Here is a 17,165-nt window from a genome sequence, read left to right as displayed (position 1 = left end):
TTGGCACACATTGGCACTTGGCATGTATTGGAACATATTATAAGTGTGCCTAGCATGCCCCTTTTGAAAAAGATAAAGTCCTGACTTATTAACCCTCTTATGTGTTCATTTCCTTGCATTTTAGCTTGTTTATTTCTTTTGTTTCCTTGAAACTCGTTGACGCATATTGGCATACTATGGCACCATGCACATCTTAGCATGTCTTAGCACCTGGAATGCCTTGGCACTATTTGGCACATGCTAACACATCCTGAAAATACCTAGCACACTCTAGCACTTCTCAACATTCCCTGATATTACCTGGCGTTCCTTACCTGTGCTTAGCATACCTTGTCACTCCCTCCTTGGCATGACATCTAGCACTCATTAACACTCCCCGACGCACCCTTATATTCATTCACTTCCATGCATTTTGACCTAGCGCTCCCTTGTGTTGTCCTAGTACTCCATAACACTCCTCAGCATGCATTGGTACTCTCTAGCACACCTTAGTACTCTTCAATATGCTCTTCCACTTGAAAGCATGCATCACACTCCCTTACTCACATTGGAACTTGGAAAGTATTAGCATGTTTGGCATGCATTGAGATGACTTGGTATGATTTGGCATGGTTTAATATTAAAGTTATTTGAGATCAATTATTGGAAATTAAATGAGAAGAAATGGAGGAAGATTTGGCACTTAGAATGCATTGACACTTGGCACCTAGTGTTGGTTTTCCTAGCATGACCCTCATGGAAAAGGTAAATTGATGACTTATTAACCCTATTCTGTGCTCATTTACTTGTAGTTTAACTTGTTCCTCCCTTTTGTTCCCTTGATAGTCCCTGGCATGCATTGTCACACCCTTGTACATCTTGGCACGCCTTTACACTTGGCACGTCTTATCTTGTTTGAGATATCTTCATACTATCTGGCACATGTTAGCATGCCCTAGCATTCCGTAACACACCTTGGTAGTCATGACCTTACAACTAGAATTACATTTTTCCATGACTTAGGAACATTACATTCACTAGAACACCTTGGCACTCCCTAGTTTTCATGTCCTCTTTTATCCTCCACAATGTCCCAGGAAGATGAGGAGATCGATGGAGGTAATCACAGACCAAGCTTTTAGTTTGGTAGCTAGTCCTACTAAACTAGAGAGGTCTCTCTCTATGAAATCACAACAAAGAGATGACTGGAATGTAAAGTATTTTAGGCTAGATAGCTAGGTTCAAGTGGGTTTGGAAAATTTAGGGTTTGTTGCTGGCTAAGGGAGAAAAACCATGTAGCTAGGTCAGAGGATCAAAGGGTTACAACAAAAAATACAAAAAGGAGAAAGGTAGCATTACTTTTGTGATGGATCTTAGGGTTTTTTGGTGTAGTGTAGTTTTTAGAAGAAGCAAAAGGTATTAATGAGCATGAAACATGAATTCATTAAGCAAGAAGTAAAGTAACACATAATTATTTTTCCATCAAAACAGAGCTTTATGCAAAGAATTTTGTTTATAAAATGTAAGGAAAACCATTGAATAATTGATGAATGGAAAGAGAATATTAATATCTTCCATATAAAGCTATAACAGAGAAAAAATAACATCACAAACTTACTGCACATGAATTCCTAGATAATAGTTGAAAATTGTGTCCTTTGATTTCGAGAAGATGTCCAAGTACAAGCTACAATAGTTCTCTCCTCTGAAATCCAACCCGTTCTATCACTGAGAAACTGATACATAAAGACCAAAACAACATCTCCCCACTCTTAGGGGTTGAATCAATGACTCTAGGAACTGTTCCATGAGGTGTTCAAACCAAACCCTAATGTCTAGGGAAGTTAAAAGCGACTTCTACAATTAAATTTGACTCCAACCTCTCTCATAAATGAGGTCAAATTTACATCAAAACAACTTATAAATAATAACTACCCATTATTTACATTTACTTTTACCCCTCACATTCATCTACTTCACCCTTTTGACTTTTACTAGAGTCAAACTAGGAATTACAAAAAATTACACAGTGAAAATTTTACAAAAATATTAGAAATTTCCAGGTGTACAACGAGCTGTTGGAGGCCATTTTTGAGTGCCTTTTTGCATTCCAAATCTATATCGGAAGTCTTTTCTGGAAATCTGAAAGAGTCTACATGTCTTTAGAGTATTGTTTCACTCAAAATGACCAATTTTTGGCTGCGATATGGCCATTCTCCCAAGGTGTCTCCATGTGTACAACGAAATGGAAAGAGGGGCTGAAAGGTGATTTTTGGAATCTTTTTTGCAAATTTCTAAAAAATTGAGCCCCATACCAATAAAGTGGGAAAATGGGGTTTGATATGGGGTCATAAGCTTTCCAAAAATGCTGATTTTACATCATTTGGAGCTCTGAGGAAGAAGCAAAGCGTGAGCTCACTGTGCTGCTAGACAAAAAATTGCAAGTCTGCACCAAAACACAAAATTTTCTCCAAACCCTCCCAAAATTTGTCTAGAGATGCCTCCTTATCACACCTAGAACTTGCTAACACTCCCTATCATACACTATTATTCATTCATTTCCATGCAATTGAAACTAGTCCTTCCTTGTGTTTCCCTGACACTACCTAACATACCTAGTCAATGCCTCCTTAGCACACCCAGAACTTGCTAACACTCCCTATCACACACTCTTATTCATTCATTTACATGCAATTGAAACTAGTCCTCCCTTGTGTTTCCCTGGCACTCCCTAGCATGTGTTGGTGCCACACCCTAGCACCTGACACCTCTTGGCATGCCTTAGCACTTGGCATGTCCTAGAATGACTAACATGCATTGGAACTTTCTAGCATGTGTTATCAATTCTGGCATTCCTTGCACACCTTGGCACTCCCTGGTTGTCATGCCCTCATAGATAGCCTTACCTTTTTTGTGACTTTGGAACCTAGCCAAGTCATTGAAAAAATAGTGTTGTCCCTAGACAAAAGTCTTCCTTTGTCTAAAATTGCTTTTTCCATCCCTTTATAGTGATCGTAGGCTTACCTATTGCAAGTCCTATTATGAAATTATCCTAATACACTTCGTCCTTGGGACACCTGGAAGACACTCTTATTTGTTTGTTTCCATGCACTTTGGCCTAGTTCTCCCTTGTGATGCCCTCACACTCCCCAACACTCCTCGACATGCATTGACATTGTCTGTCATGTGTTATCACGCCTTTTTATTCCTTGGCATGCCATGGCTCTCCTTAGCTATCATGCCCTCATAACTACCCTTATTCGTTTTAAGACTTGGGAACCAACCAAGTCCTACCTTGACTACAACATCTTGACCAAGTTACAGTTACTACAACTATACTATCCCTTGTTCACCTAAGAATGGACTATAACTCATCTTAGGATACTCATGCCCAATCTTAGCTCATCTCACTTAAGAAGTTACCAAGTCAAGGCTAACGTCTAACCATGGCCATGAAACAACTAAGCAACATAGTTTACATCTTGACATGGCATAGCACCTAGCATGTCTAACAATCCCTTGGCACTATGTGGCACATGTTGGCATTCCCTGCATTCCATGGCATGGTTTAGCACTCCCTATCATACCATACCACTCCATGACATGTCATGGAACTCTTGCATGCCTTGGACCTACCTGGCATATAACTTTGTCACTCCCTCATGAGCACACTTGGAATTCACTGACACTCCCTATCATACACTCTTATTCGTTCATTTCCATACATTTTGAACTAGTTTTCGTTTGTGTTTATGTTGCACTCCCTAACACTTCCTCACACGCATTGGCACACCATGACGTGCATTGGCATACCCTAGCATGTCGCTCTAACACTCTAGCATTTCTTGGCACCACCTAACGTACCTTGTCATCCCCTCCTTAGCACACCTAAAACTTGCTGACACTCCTTGTCGCACACTCTTAGTCATTCATTTCCATGCATTTGAAGCTAGTGCTCCCTTATGTTTCCCTAGCACTCCATAACACTTCGTGGCATGCATTGGCACACCCTAGCACCTGACACATCTTGGCATGTTTCGCTAGCTTCTAATATGCCTTAACACTGCCTAGCATACCTTATCTCTCCCTCCTTAGCACACTTGGAACTCACTAACACTTCCTGTCACAATTTCTTAATCATTCATTTGCATGCATTATATTCACCTATTGCTCCCTTGTGTTCCCCTAGCACTCCTTAACACTTCCTAGCATGTGTTTTTGATGGAAAAAACACTATATATAGGGCAGATCATCCTCCATTTGTGGACAAGCAAATTTGGTTAAGTAAATCTGTAATAAGAAGTGCGAAGTTAACAAACCAAGAGAAGGAAACAAAGAGAGAAGATTTTGGTGTTTTTTATGGGTTTGTTTTAGGGCTAATAGATCCACATGTGCGAAGGAAGGAAGAACTATCTACTACAGAAAATGTTGAAGATCTTGTTGTTGTCCAAGAAGTCGAATCAAGGAAGAAGATAAGCAAGGTTACACGCCGAATTATAATAAGAGTTCATACCATCCAATTGAAGAAGATCAAGGTTCAAAAGGTTGGTCAACCACACGTTCTAGGGTTTATGCAAGAGGGCCAAGAACTACAGCTCTAATCCATGGAACTGGAATTTGAAGGATAATTGAGTTATTGAAGGAAGAAGCCTGATCATCATTGACTCAAGGAAAAATAAGGAAGTTGAATCAAGGAGGCTTGTGACTTGGTCTTGGAGAGGTCATTGAGTCAAGGGTCTAGGCCATGGTCTTGGTATTCATCAATTGAAGTCTATATAAGAAGAAGATCTTGTTTGGGTTTTCCTCTCATGTTGGAGAGGTTTTGGCCCTGGTTGATCACATATTCTATGTGTCTCTTGTCTCCTCATTGTTTATGCATTGGTAGATGTTTGATGAAGAATATTGTTTTGAGCATTGTTTGTTATTGTGGATTAGTCTTGAATGTGTTTGTGTATGAAGAATTGACTGGGTTTGTAAACTATGAGTAGGGTAGTGTTTGATTGATGCATGCTTCCTACAATAGAATGTGTCTCTTACTTAAACAATTAATTTAGTGGTAACATGGGTATTTGGACAATTATTTTGGAATTTATGCACCTTACAAGTAAATCAACTCATATAATGCATAAATATAACGGAAAGTTGTAACGTGTTGCATCATAGAAAGGATGTTGATAAAACATGATATCTTAAATGTACATGATAGTTTGGAAAGGTAGGGAATAACTCTTATTTAGTCATAGGTAGCCTAATCAATTTCTTTTTTAATATTCAAATGTCCATGATGATTTTGAAAGTAGGTGGGTAGCAATTCTTACTCATGTCATAGATAGCCTAACAAGTACTTTTCTCTATCTAGAATGATACTATATAATTTTTTTTTTGTATTGTGTGTTTTTTCAATTTTTTTATAATATATCATGTCATAAAAACTTTAAAATAAGCTTCTCACTTTGGTTCTTGAATTTGTGGTAAAATCTGAACCCAGCTTCTGAAAGTAGTGTTATTATGGAGGATACCAACAATATTTTTCACTCCATAAAGGTTTTAACCTATGTTTAGTCTTTGATGAGTTTTTTTGGATGATTGTACTTTAAAAATAAAGATGCATTTGCAGTTTTCTCACTTGCTAATTTAGAATCAATGAAAAAAATCAAAATAATTACTTACATTTATTTGTAGAGTTTACCTGAAATTGATGGAACATGGTGATTACATCAAATGAGTGTGAAATTGAATTTTGAAATTTTTTTAATGTCCTCAATGCTTGGAAAATGTAATGGGATCAGATGATAAGTTCACACGTAAGGTATTTAGTGAGACATTTCTTCTCTTCTAAGAAAAGTATATATAAACCAAGTGCAAACTACAATACCAGGGGCAAAAAGGATTTTGTAGTGTGCAAAGCTTAGTTGTGTGGGTTTGGGGCTAAGGCATAGTTGCTCCATTAACTGAAGTAAAATGAGAGGAAATGAGGCAATGCATACTTTGTAAATCTTAGCTATGAGGATTTGGGGTCATGGCTTAGTCACTTCACAATTGAAATAAAATGAGATCAAATGAGACAAGGACTTGCAAATTATTAGTTATATGTAATGACATTAAAGTGAGTAAACATAAAGTATCAAAATTCGAAATAGAATCAACCCTTGTGTATGAAAATTCAGTCAAGCATTTTTTATGGCTGAATTCCCCCTCAAATATACATTTGATTAATGCAAAAGCTTAGAAAACCACATCCATGTAATCGTTTATCCCTCTTAGATGCACAAACCTTTCCCCTTGGCTTCCCATTGACTTTGAGGTTGTGTTCCCCTACACTCATATATGCTTACTAGGGATACTACACTCCAACATGATGGATTCTAAGATATATTGTGATAGGGGGGATGAGGGTTTCAGAAATTCTTGTTGCCATAGGAAAGTATTTCCATGTTTAGTTCAACAATATGGAAGCAAAATGCTCATGTAGAAGGATTTATGGTGTTTTTTCAATTGTGGGAAATAGAAATGCCATACATTTTGGTGCTTCTTGGTACAATTTTTTTTTTTTTAACCACATGGTGAATTGGTAACGAGTAAGATCAATGGTTCCTTGGGTGGAACTATACCAATGTGTGGGTGGGACCATGCTCATGAGATTCATTTTTTACTACCATCACAATGAACTACAACCAAATTGACTCATGAGATTCATTTTGTTTAATTATATAAAATCCAAATCTAAATTTGTTTAAAATTACAACTTACAACATGGTTAATTATTTTGTAATTTTGAAAAATAAAAAATATTTTTTTTGAAATGAGTATACAATAAGATAAGAAAATATACATTCCATACATTTTGATATATTCATAAAATATAATGTTTTTAAAATTTATAAAAAAAATAATTATAATTAAAAAATTTAACAATCATCCAAATGAAAAATTTAATTTCTGCTGCCTTTTCTTTCCTGCCTTACTGTATTTGAATGAATGTTGAGTAGTTGAAAAAAATGGAAAGACCATTTTGCCGCGTTTTTTTCCCGCCTTAGTGTATTGGAATGAATTTTGAGTAGTTGAAAAAAGAGTAAAGACCATTATGTCACGTTTTCTTCTTTGCTTTAGTGTATTCAAATGAATATTGAGTAGTTGAAAAGAAAAGGAAAGACCAAAACAAGTTTTCTTCCCCGCCTTAGCATATTCAAATGAATGCTGAGTAGTTGAAGAAAAAAGGAAAGACCATGCGCACAGTACAATCTGATCTTTGGCTATATGGAAACAGGTACAGGTCGCTGGATCAATCTTTAGGGTTTCTAGATCGACGGCCATTCTTAGAATTGATTTTCAAATTTGTTTTATATTTTCACATGAAATGTATGTTGAGTAGTTGAAAAAAAGGAAAGACCATGGACACAGTACAATCTGATCTGTGGCTAAATGGAAACAGGTACATGTAGTTGGATCAATATTTAGGGTTTCTAGATTGATGGCCATTCTTAGAATTGATTAATGTTGCAGTAAAAGTTATTGTTTCATGGTTGAATTTGGATGCGTTGAGAAATAAGATTGAGGAGGATCTCTTCAATGGCTTTCTCACAAAACATGGATCTATTTTCGTTGGGAAAATGTGGACCACGATGGAAGGATCAAAAGCCTTGGTCTTCTTTCAAGAGCCCAAGAAAATACTTGCACAGGGACCCTTTCTCTCCTTTAATTCCTTGCTCAATTTCAATTGCTTCAAACAATCTACCAACTTTTTCACCTGAAATTAGGTTATTTGGGTTTTGTTTTTTTAAGAATTTAGCTTCAAATGAACTAGCCCCACAATTACTATATTGGCATTGAACTTTATATTAAATATACGGTGAACTCTTATAGTAGTTTGGTAGTATACCACACCAGAAATTACAAAAATAGTAGTTGGTAGTATACCACACTAGAAAACAGTGGAAAAAACAACGTAGACTTCTTAGGGTAACTCCCTACCCTCCCTCATTTCAATGCAACACAAAAAGATTTTCTTGCTCTCTTTCCATTTCACCACAGTTCTTAATCAAAAATCTCAATTTCAAGCTTTGTTACCAGAAACGGAACGGAAGTATTCGTTTCTGAAAAAAACCGTATAAAAAATGGAACGGTACGAAAAACATAGTTTTTGTTTTTTAATGCAAGAAACTGGGTTTTCCAAAAATGGTTCATTTCTTGAAACTGTTTTATGGAAAACGTTAATCTGGTTTATTTGCAATATGGATCTCTTCCCCGTTGGACGTTGACATGAATCATAAAAAGCATTGGGTTTCTCATAAGAAGCATTGGGTTTCTCGATAGTTTTCGAAGGCATTTTCATAGCCTATGGTTAGAAGTCAACCATATATAGCTTAGGTGCTAACGGAATAGGTTTATTGCAAATAGGATGGGTGTTCTCCGTAGTGACAACACCTTGCAATATTGCTTAATATTTCTTTAACAACATTGACTATTTAGGGATTTTATTAGTTAAAGTTATGTTATTTTTTTAATTGTAGCCATTGATGTGTAGCAGTGTATGGTTAAGTTTTTACAAAAAAAAATTTGTTATTTTTGTGTTGCTTTTATTTAAAAGTGGATTGGGTATCTAATATTTAAAATGTGTATTTTTATATAAAATTATAAATTTAAATGTATAAGGTTTTTTTATATATATTTTTATAAATTAGTAATGTATATAGATATTTTATATATATTTTTATAAATTAGTAGTTAAATAATTTAGTTATTTTTTCTAGTTAATTAGTTATTTTATATAAATATTGGGACACAATATTTTTTTTTCCATTGGTCTGGTTTATAACCTCTCAAATGATTGGAAAATGATTTTGATAAAACCATCCTATAAAAACTTTTATCAACTATTAGACTATCTATAATATTAAATATCATCAACCAAAGACATTAATTTAATATATAAAAAATAATAATTATCTATTATCCATTCCATTAATAGTTTTATCCCATAAATACTTTTTTCATCGGTGATAAGAGAGATTATGTTAGGTAATTTGCAATAATAAAGCTTAAGAGCAACAAGTTATTGATTAATATGTCTATAATAAAAACATAATTTCAACTATGATAAATATGGAAAGTTTCATAATTACATAAAAAATAGTGATAGAAATAATTGTAAATTTATAAAAATAAACATGTCTCAAAAATCAAAATACAAAATAGAAATCCATTATTTAATAAATTTTAAATACAAAATACTCCTCTTCATTTATAAATAACCAGCATAGATCTATCTCTCTCGAGCATCAAGAGTGATCAAATCTCTCTCTCTCTCTCCAAACCTCTTTAAGTGAAGAGATTTGATCCTCTCAACGCTTGATCCACAGTTAAATGGGATCTAGGCTGCTTTAGTTATTAGCCTTTGAATAGTCTACATTGCAGAAAAATACCATGGACAAAAACCATGGGAAAAAACCATGGGCAAGAAAAACTATGCACTGGAGAATTTTATGTTTTTTAATTTTTTTATTTGATTTGGTTTTGTTTTATTTTGACTGAGTTAAAATGCCAAATATTATAACATATTGCCCAGGTGGATAGGGTCTCTTGGCACAAAAATCTAACAACCAAAAATATATTTAGAGGGGCCTAGAATAAAATACCTAGATTATGACATTTCTTTTCAAGACTTCAAGGTCTCTCTCGCTTGTTTTAATTTATGAAAGAAAATTGATGAGAAAAAACTAATAAATTAAATAAATATTAAATACAGAACCATGGAATCTAACAAAACCATGTGCAAAAACTAGCAAATTAAATGAATATAAATTACAAAACCATGGAATATAACAAAACTATTGGCCATAACATTTTCTCAAAAGTTACGTTAACATAAACAAATCTAGGGACTAAAATAGAATGGTTTGGTAAGTTCTAACCATGGGTGATAACATTTTTTTAAAGTTATTTTACTATAATAATATTTAACAACTAAAAATGAATGGTTTGGTATGTTATAACGGCAAGTGATATTTATATATAATATTTAACTAAGTAGAAATTAAAAAAAATCAAAATTTAATAATTTATTTCACTATATTGATCAACCACACTTGTTAATTGGAAACATTGACTTAGATAACAAATTTTATAAAATGAAAATTAATAAAAAATGACTAATATCAAAATTTAACTATTAAAATTTAACATAAAAATAAATTTACTATACAAAACCATATATATGATGCATTAAAATAATTAATATAAAACATGACTACATATAATAATCATCTAATCAGGGACGATCGATGATGCCCGAGCACAAGGTTCTTTTGGCTCTTCTGTCTGGTCTTCTGGTCTGTTTTGGCTTAGTTCTAGCATCAATTCTCTGTGTTTATGTTTCTGAAACTTTGTTAATGGGATGGGTACGATCAGTCTCCCCTGCGTGGGCTTGTTCTTTTGGATGCTCTCGTTTATATGTTTGGCGCCCCTGCGTGGGTTAGTTTTCTGGTTGGCCTCAAATGCTCTCGGGTGACATACCCAGAGCCTGGTTCTTTCTGTTTTATCATGTTGTAATTTTTGCCTCCTGTACATAATATAATAGTATAGTTTTTTACCGAGAAAAAAAAAATAATCATCTAATCAGTGCAAATACAAATATGAGATAGCCATTATACACTTTAACAATAATTATGGTAAATAATATATACTAGCTTAGATCCATCTTAATTTCGTATATACCAACACCCTAAAGGGATCAAATCTCTTTTATAAATTAGTAATGTGTCTATATATATATATATATATATATATATATATATATATATATATATATATATAAATTAGTAGTTAAATAATTTAGTTATTTTTTTTTCTCACAAACTAGCAATTTAATATCTAGTTCAACCATACTTTTAAAATATATCATTTTTATTATTATAAAGATTAGTTTTCTATTATAATGGATTAAAGATAAATTTTTGAAAGTTTTCTCTTTAGATTTTGTCTTCAAACAAGTGTTGTACTATTTATGGTTCTGCAAGTGGCAATAGTTTGAGACAACCCTCTATTTTTGGCTCTATATCCAATGGAGATCAACTCAATATCCACCATCTTGTTACCCAACCATGAAAACAATAACCCAATAACTGTGTGGAAAATGATACAATAGATCCCAAATTTGAGGTCCACTCATGTCACATCCAAGAATATATACAATGTATGTGGGATCATGTACTCATCCGGAAAATGCAAAGGCGAAATCAAACTTGAATTCGATGCCAATTGTTTCTTCACTACTATATTTTCTAGCCTAGAGGATCAAACATGGGTATTCAAGAATGGCTTATGTGAGAAATGAAAGCTTTGTTGATCACCATAAGTATTAAGGAATGACCAATGTGAGCAGCTAAAGCCTATGAGCAACTACCTATGAACCTTAGTATTCGAGAATGTTAATGATGAATGCTCGGTTTTATGTTTCATATTTTTCTTTTTTTTTTTCTCTCTCCTCGTTTCTTGAATGTGAAACAAATTCTTGGTTGTATGTTTCATATTTGTATTGTTTTTATCTCTCCTCATTTCTTGAATGTGAAATCTCCAAACTCCATTTCTCATCTCGTTGTCATTTCTAGTTTCGTTTCCCCTTTCTGGTTTCTAGAAACATAGATTTCAAGCCCTTCCTTCTAGCTTTGGTTGAATTTCTACATTTCTCTCAACTCCAAAAGCAAGTGATAGAAGGGATGGGTAGAAAGCTTGGTATTCGAGATAGAGTTAAAGAGGAAGAAACATCGAGTCAGAGACTGCAAGATTCCTCTCGTGGGGTAAAAGGATCACAACAAGGCCACAATAAGCCCCAGAGAGAGAATGAAGATGCTATCGCATGCAGTGGTAACAATCAGAGTATGGTGTAGCGCCATATATTAAGGTCCACCAATGACATCATATTAACAAAAATTTAAGCATGAAAATAGACTGAAACAAAAAGAAAAGGGAAACCCTCACTAACTCGTCAGGCCCTGGCTCAATAAGTGGGCAACATTTAGGTATGAAAAATCGGGGATCCCTTCTTCAAAGTACCTGTTTGCTTTTATAGATCTCTTCATATTGATGGATGGCTTCAGCCCTCCTCGAATGGCCATTGGATGACTGTTGGGAAGTTGCATTCGTTAAACTTCCTGGTAATTGTTTGAATTTTTTTTCAATTTAAAACTTTTATATAGAACTTTGACTTTCACATTTTTTAATTTGGTGCATATGTTTTCTGCTCATGCCACATTTGTTTAAATAAACTACATATTTATTTTCTTTTGATTACATTTCTCAACTATCGTCGTGGATTTATCCTAGACGAGTAATGAAAATAATATATGTTCCAGGGAATTGAACATATGTTTTTTCATCACTTGTCGATATACTTTGACAACACGGGCATGGAAACCCGAACCCATCGCTTCATCACACTATCACCGATAGAGACTTTCCTAGCTGTTGAGCACAACACATAGCCCATATCATTCGAAGATATATTGGTGTTATTCTTTCACCTTGAGATGGATATATTTTTGTTTTATTGCAATAAGGAAACAACTGTTACATTACGATACATCAATTATACTCAAAGGAATAGCTATTTTTCCTGTACAACCACGTTGAGAGTAATAAGTATCTTCCCATGTGTCATCATAGCAACAGATTCCATTTTTCTAATTCATTGTGTTTCTCATTCTAGTGGCCACCATTATTGTGCAAGTTTCTCCTGTCACTTTTCGCCTCCATGAAAGTTGATAAGAAAATGCTAAGACAATTCTAAATGTAAAATTTTAGTAGACATTATGAAAACCTTTTTGATCCATTTTCTAACATGGTCCACAATCTACTTTGATAGTACTACAATGTATCTCTTCCAAAACTTGATTGTCTTTCATAGTTGGACAACTAATTTGATAAATGATCTCTTTAAATCTGTCTTGGACTTGAACGTTATTAGATGTTCTTCAAGATGGGCCAAGTGTTCACCCAAAACGTCCAAACATATCAATAATAACACATAGTGTAATAGAAATATTCATCCTCATCCAATTATTAAATGCGGAAATATTCCTCTAAAATCTTGGATTTCCCATACAGTGGGGCTATTACTTATATAACCCTTGGTTTTAGTTTCTCTTGAATGTTTGGCGATTTAGCGGGAATATGTCAAAATATAGAGTTCCTTGATGTCTTCACTCCAACTTCTTGGATGCCATCTCAAAGAAAGGCTTAAAGCATATTCCAAATATTATCTTTAGAGGTGGCCATTTCGACTCGAAATGTCGAGTATCCATGCCATTAGTCACACTCTTCTATGCATGTATACATTACCAAGAAATTTATCATCAATAAACATTGTTGCAAGACAAGAATTGTTCAAATAAATTTCTGAGACGTTCTGGATATCTAAAGGGATTTCCTTATAAAGCTCAAGTTCAACAAAGCATCCAACATATGGATCATGAAATAGTGGATCCTCACACTAATATATTCACCATGGGACTGAGACAAAGATATAAAAATTGTTAACTCCCTCATGTAGATGAGAAAATGGTGTTCGAAACTCTCCACGTTAGAATTGACATTCTTACCATATTCAAATGGTGTCCTTCCTCAATGTAAACAATTCTTCAATAATATGGCCACTCTCCCACATGTGTCACTTCTCCCAATCCTCACGCTTAATTGGCACACTGCACCTACGCATTTCATTTGACAATGCGTATGTCTTAGGAATTTATATCCACTATAATGGGTCTTCATCCCTCTTCTATTACAAAGCAGACTTCTCAAGGTAGGGGAAATCACAACTCCCTGCCCTCCGTCATTTCAATGCAACACAAAAATCTTTTCTTGCTCTCTTTCCATTTCACAGCAGTTCTTCGATCAGAAATCTCAATTTCAAGCCCTTCCTTCCTTCTTTGGTTGAATATTTTCAATTCTATTAACTCCAAAAGTAGGTAATAGAAATGATGGGTAGAAGGCTTAGTACCCAAGTTGGAGTTAAATAGGAATAAACATTGAGTCAGACACTGGAAGATTCCTCTCGTGGGGTAAATACTAAAAGGATCACAACAAGTCCACAGTAAGCCCCCGAGAGAGAAAGAAGATGCTACTGCATGCAGTGGTAACAATGAGAGTATGGTGCAACTCTGTATATTAAGGTACCATTATCATCCCCTCAAGACTTTGATTGTTGAGGAGAGAGAAAATATTTTAAAAGCAAAATCTGGCAAATTTGAGACTATAATTAGCAAAGTGGAAAGCTTGCATAATTTTGTTTAGAGACCTCATGAGCAAGTTATAGATGTTGATACACTCTTTGATCTCACATCCACACTCCTCACCACTGTTAACAAATCACAAAACAATGATGGTGATACTCCAATTGATTTTATTAGTAGTGATATTCTAAGAAACTATAGTGACTAGGCATATGGAAGCAAGTCTTTGGAAGGAAATGACGATCAAACCCAAATATCATTGAGAAATATTGGGCTTTTAGCTGCTTCTATTTTCCAGCATGTGGTAGGAATTTGCACTATGCTTGGAACAATGGATAATGAACCCAAGCAAAGGAAATCTATAGTATAGAGAAAATAGACTAAGCTGACAGAAAGCACTCGACCTGAAGCACTGAAAGAGTCCCTGGAAGATGAAAAATCAGAAACAGACAAGAATATGGCAAGCATATTTAACATTTTGCGAAAATAGAAGCAAGCCAAATTAGAGAATTTGGTTCTAAATAGAATATCATTTTCCCAGATAGTAGAAAACATTTTTGCGTTATCGTTTCTAGTAAAGGATGGTAGAGTTGAAATAAATGTCGATGAAAATGGAAAACATTTTATTGTCCCCAAAAATGCTCCCAGAGCTACAGAAATGGCATCTGGAGAAGCTTCTTATAGCCAATTTGTTTTTCGGTTTGATTTTAAAGGCTGGAAGTTGTTGAAATTGGTGAGGAGTTGATGCCTCACAGAACCAGTCCACTTATGATTCCTTGTTCTGAGAAGGCTGCAGAGATTCCTATCAGAGAGATTTCAAGAAATAGGGGCAGAGTGGTACCTATAACTCTTGAGGTGCAGGAGGATGAATGTGGAAGTGATGATGGTGGTGGAGGTTTCCAAAGACTAGCAGCGAAGAAGCGAAATAAGTGTCTCCTATGACTTTTGCTTCTTTTTTGGGTGATTATTGTTGGAAACTACCTCTGTTTCTATCAGTGCACTGTAATTCACACAGGAAGCTAATCTTTAATTTAAGTAATCTGTTATATAAACAATGCTATCTTGTTCTCATAATTAGTTATAATTAAGTTTACTGGCAGTGCAAAACCCCTGTCATGTAGTACACCCCTTTAGGCATGGTTCCAAGGCCTGGGCAGAAGACTGGCATCACGTAAAAGGAAATTGTTAATGTAAGATGTCAAGTTTGATTTGTTAAACCATGATTAGTCTCCTTGTGACAGTATGTTGTAATTTTATGTTTGAAAATTATTTTGAGATACCACACAAGAGAAAAGTTTCTGATTGTGTAGTTGGTTTAATTTGAGAATACATAGAGATGAGAGTAGGGTAAGGCCAGGCAAAAATAGATATAAATACAAAGGTTTAAAAAACTAGCTAGCAGCCCTTACCATACCCAAACCCTTTTACTGGCACTACAGGGATAGAGAGATCCACCCAGAGGCATGTGGAGAATAAGTCGGGACATGCATGGTCTGGATTGACTAATTGCTTGAGCCTAACTCAAGCAGGCACAACTAGTAGATGGCAAGAGATTGGGAATATATATATCTATTAAGTATGCGTATATGAAATTCATTATGTCCCCTTCTGATTTTCAATATGGGAGGAATGCAATGGAGAAAGGAAGATCGTATTTGTCCTCTATATCCCACCTATCAGGACACTAGGATAAGTCCTAATAATAAGAGTTGAATGCCTCTTCTTACTGTGACCTTAAACTTTAAACTTTAGCCCTTCTCCCTACAAGAGCACCCAAGAACAACACTCAAAACAACCTCTCTTTCACACTTTGTACCTACAGCAAAACATAAGACTTCCACATTGCTTCTAGGGCTTCTTTCTTGTTGTCTTATGGATCCTTCATGTAGTGGCTAGGGCCTCCCTTTGACTGCGTCTAGGGCCTCTCTAAGTGCTGCTTTAGACCTTCCTTGACTACAACTATATGATTCTTCTTGATGGCTAATAAGGGCCTACCTCTTGCTACAGATTAAGGCCTCCTTTGTTGTGTATAAGAGCCTTCCTTTTGCTACGTATCTGGCCTCTCTTGACTGTGTCTTTATGCCTCTCTTGAATGCATCTTAGGCCTCTCTCTAGAATGCGTCTTAGGCCTCTCTCTTGTTGTGGCTAAGGCTCCTTTTGACTGTGGTTAGGGATGTCTTTTACTGTAGCTAGGGCTTCCTTTTTTACTGTGGCTAGAGCTCCTTCAAGACTGCGTCTTGGTCTCCCTTCATGACTGTAGTTAGAGCTCCTTTGTGGCTGCAACTAGGGCTCACACTATTGCATCCTGCTAACCTCGCACTGCCTGGGGACTCCTTCACTATAGCACTCTCTGCTGCTTCATCTGCATCCATCTCTACCCACATCTGCCAGTCCTACTACTCTCTCTTTGGGGCTCTCATAGCAAGGTATAATCCAAGAGGTTGGGTACCTCAAGTATCTGCCCCTCATCAGTTGTAGTCCTCCTGTCTATAACTCGATGTCTCCCCAACTCTTCTTTAGATGTACATGAGCACTACCTGTAATCCCTAGCATGCCCTGGGACACTACGACATGAGCACTAGTGCATTAACTATGCTAAAAGGTAACTTTCTTGTTAATTTGACCACGAATATCTCTTATACAAAGCAATATTTCTTAACGTTGTTTACGTTAGTGGTTTGATAAGAACATTTCTACAGTCTCTTCACTGAATTTCTTAAAGTTTTTACATTTATGTTTTTTGAAAAAAAAGGGCTAACATTTTACCCTAGCTAAGTAAGGATTATTTAAATAACCTTCTAGCTTGGTTCCTTTTTGTTCCATCTAAGCTTGGAAAAGTGTCATGAATTTACATTGAACAATGTAAGAATCTAGTCTTCTCTAAAAACAATCAAGCCAGCTCTTTCATTTTGCAAATTACCTACCAGTTCTGGACATATTCTTTGAAATTTCTATGTT

General features: G+C 35.3%; 1 pseudogene; it reads right to left on the bottom strand.

Moving 5' to 3' along the window:
- LOC149178693 (non-structural maintenance of chromosomes element 4 homolog A pseudogene) overlaps positions 1-16,579 on the bottom strand; it is a 43,779-nt pseudogene extending 27,200 nt beyond the window's left edge.
- Positions 16,580-17,165: the final 586 nt, after the last annotated feature.

This window comes from Pinus tabuliformis, chromosome 4_1, assembly GCF_031772625.1.
Source record: "Pinus tabuliformis cultivar Carrire ecotype Pingquan chromosome 4_1, CPIR1, whole genome shotgun sequence".
Classification (NCBI taxonomy): domain Eukaryota; kingdom Viridiplantae; phylum Streptophyta; class Pinopsida; order Pinales; family Pinaceae; genus Pinus; species Pinus tabuliformis.
The sequence above is the reverse complement of the archived record's forward strand: the minus strand, read 5'-3'. Positions and strand labels throughout refer to the sequence as shown.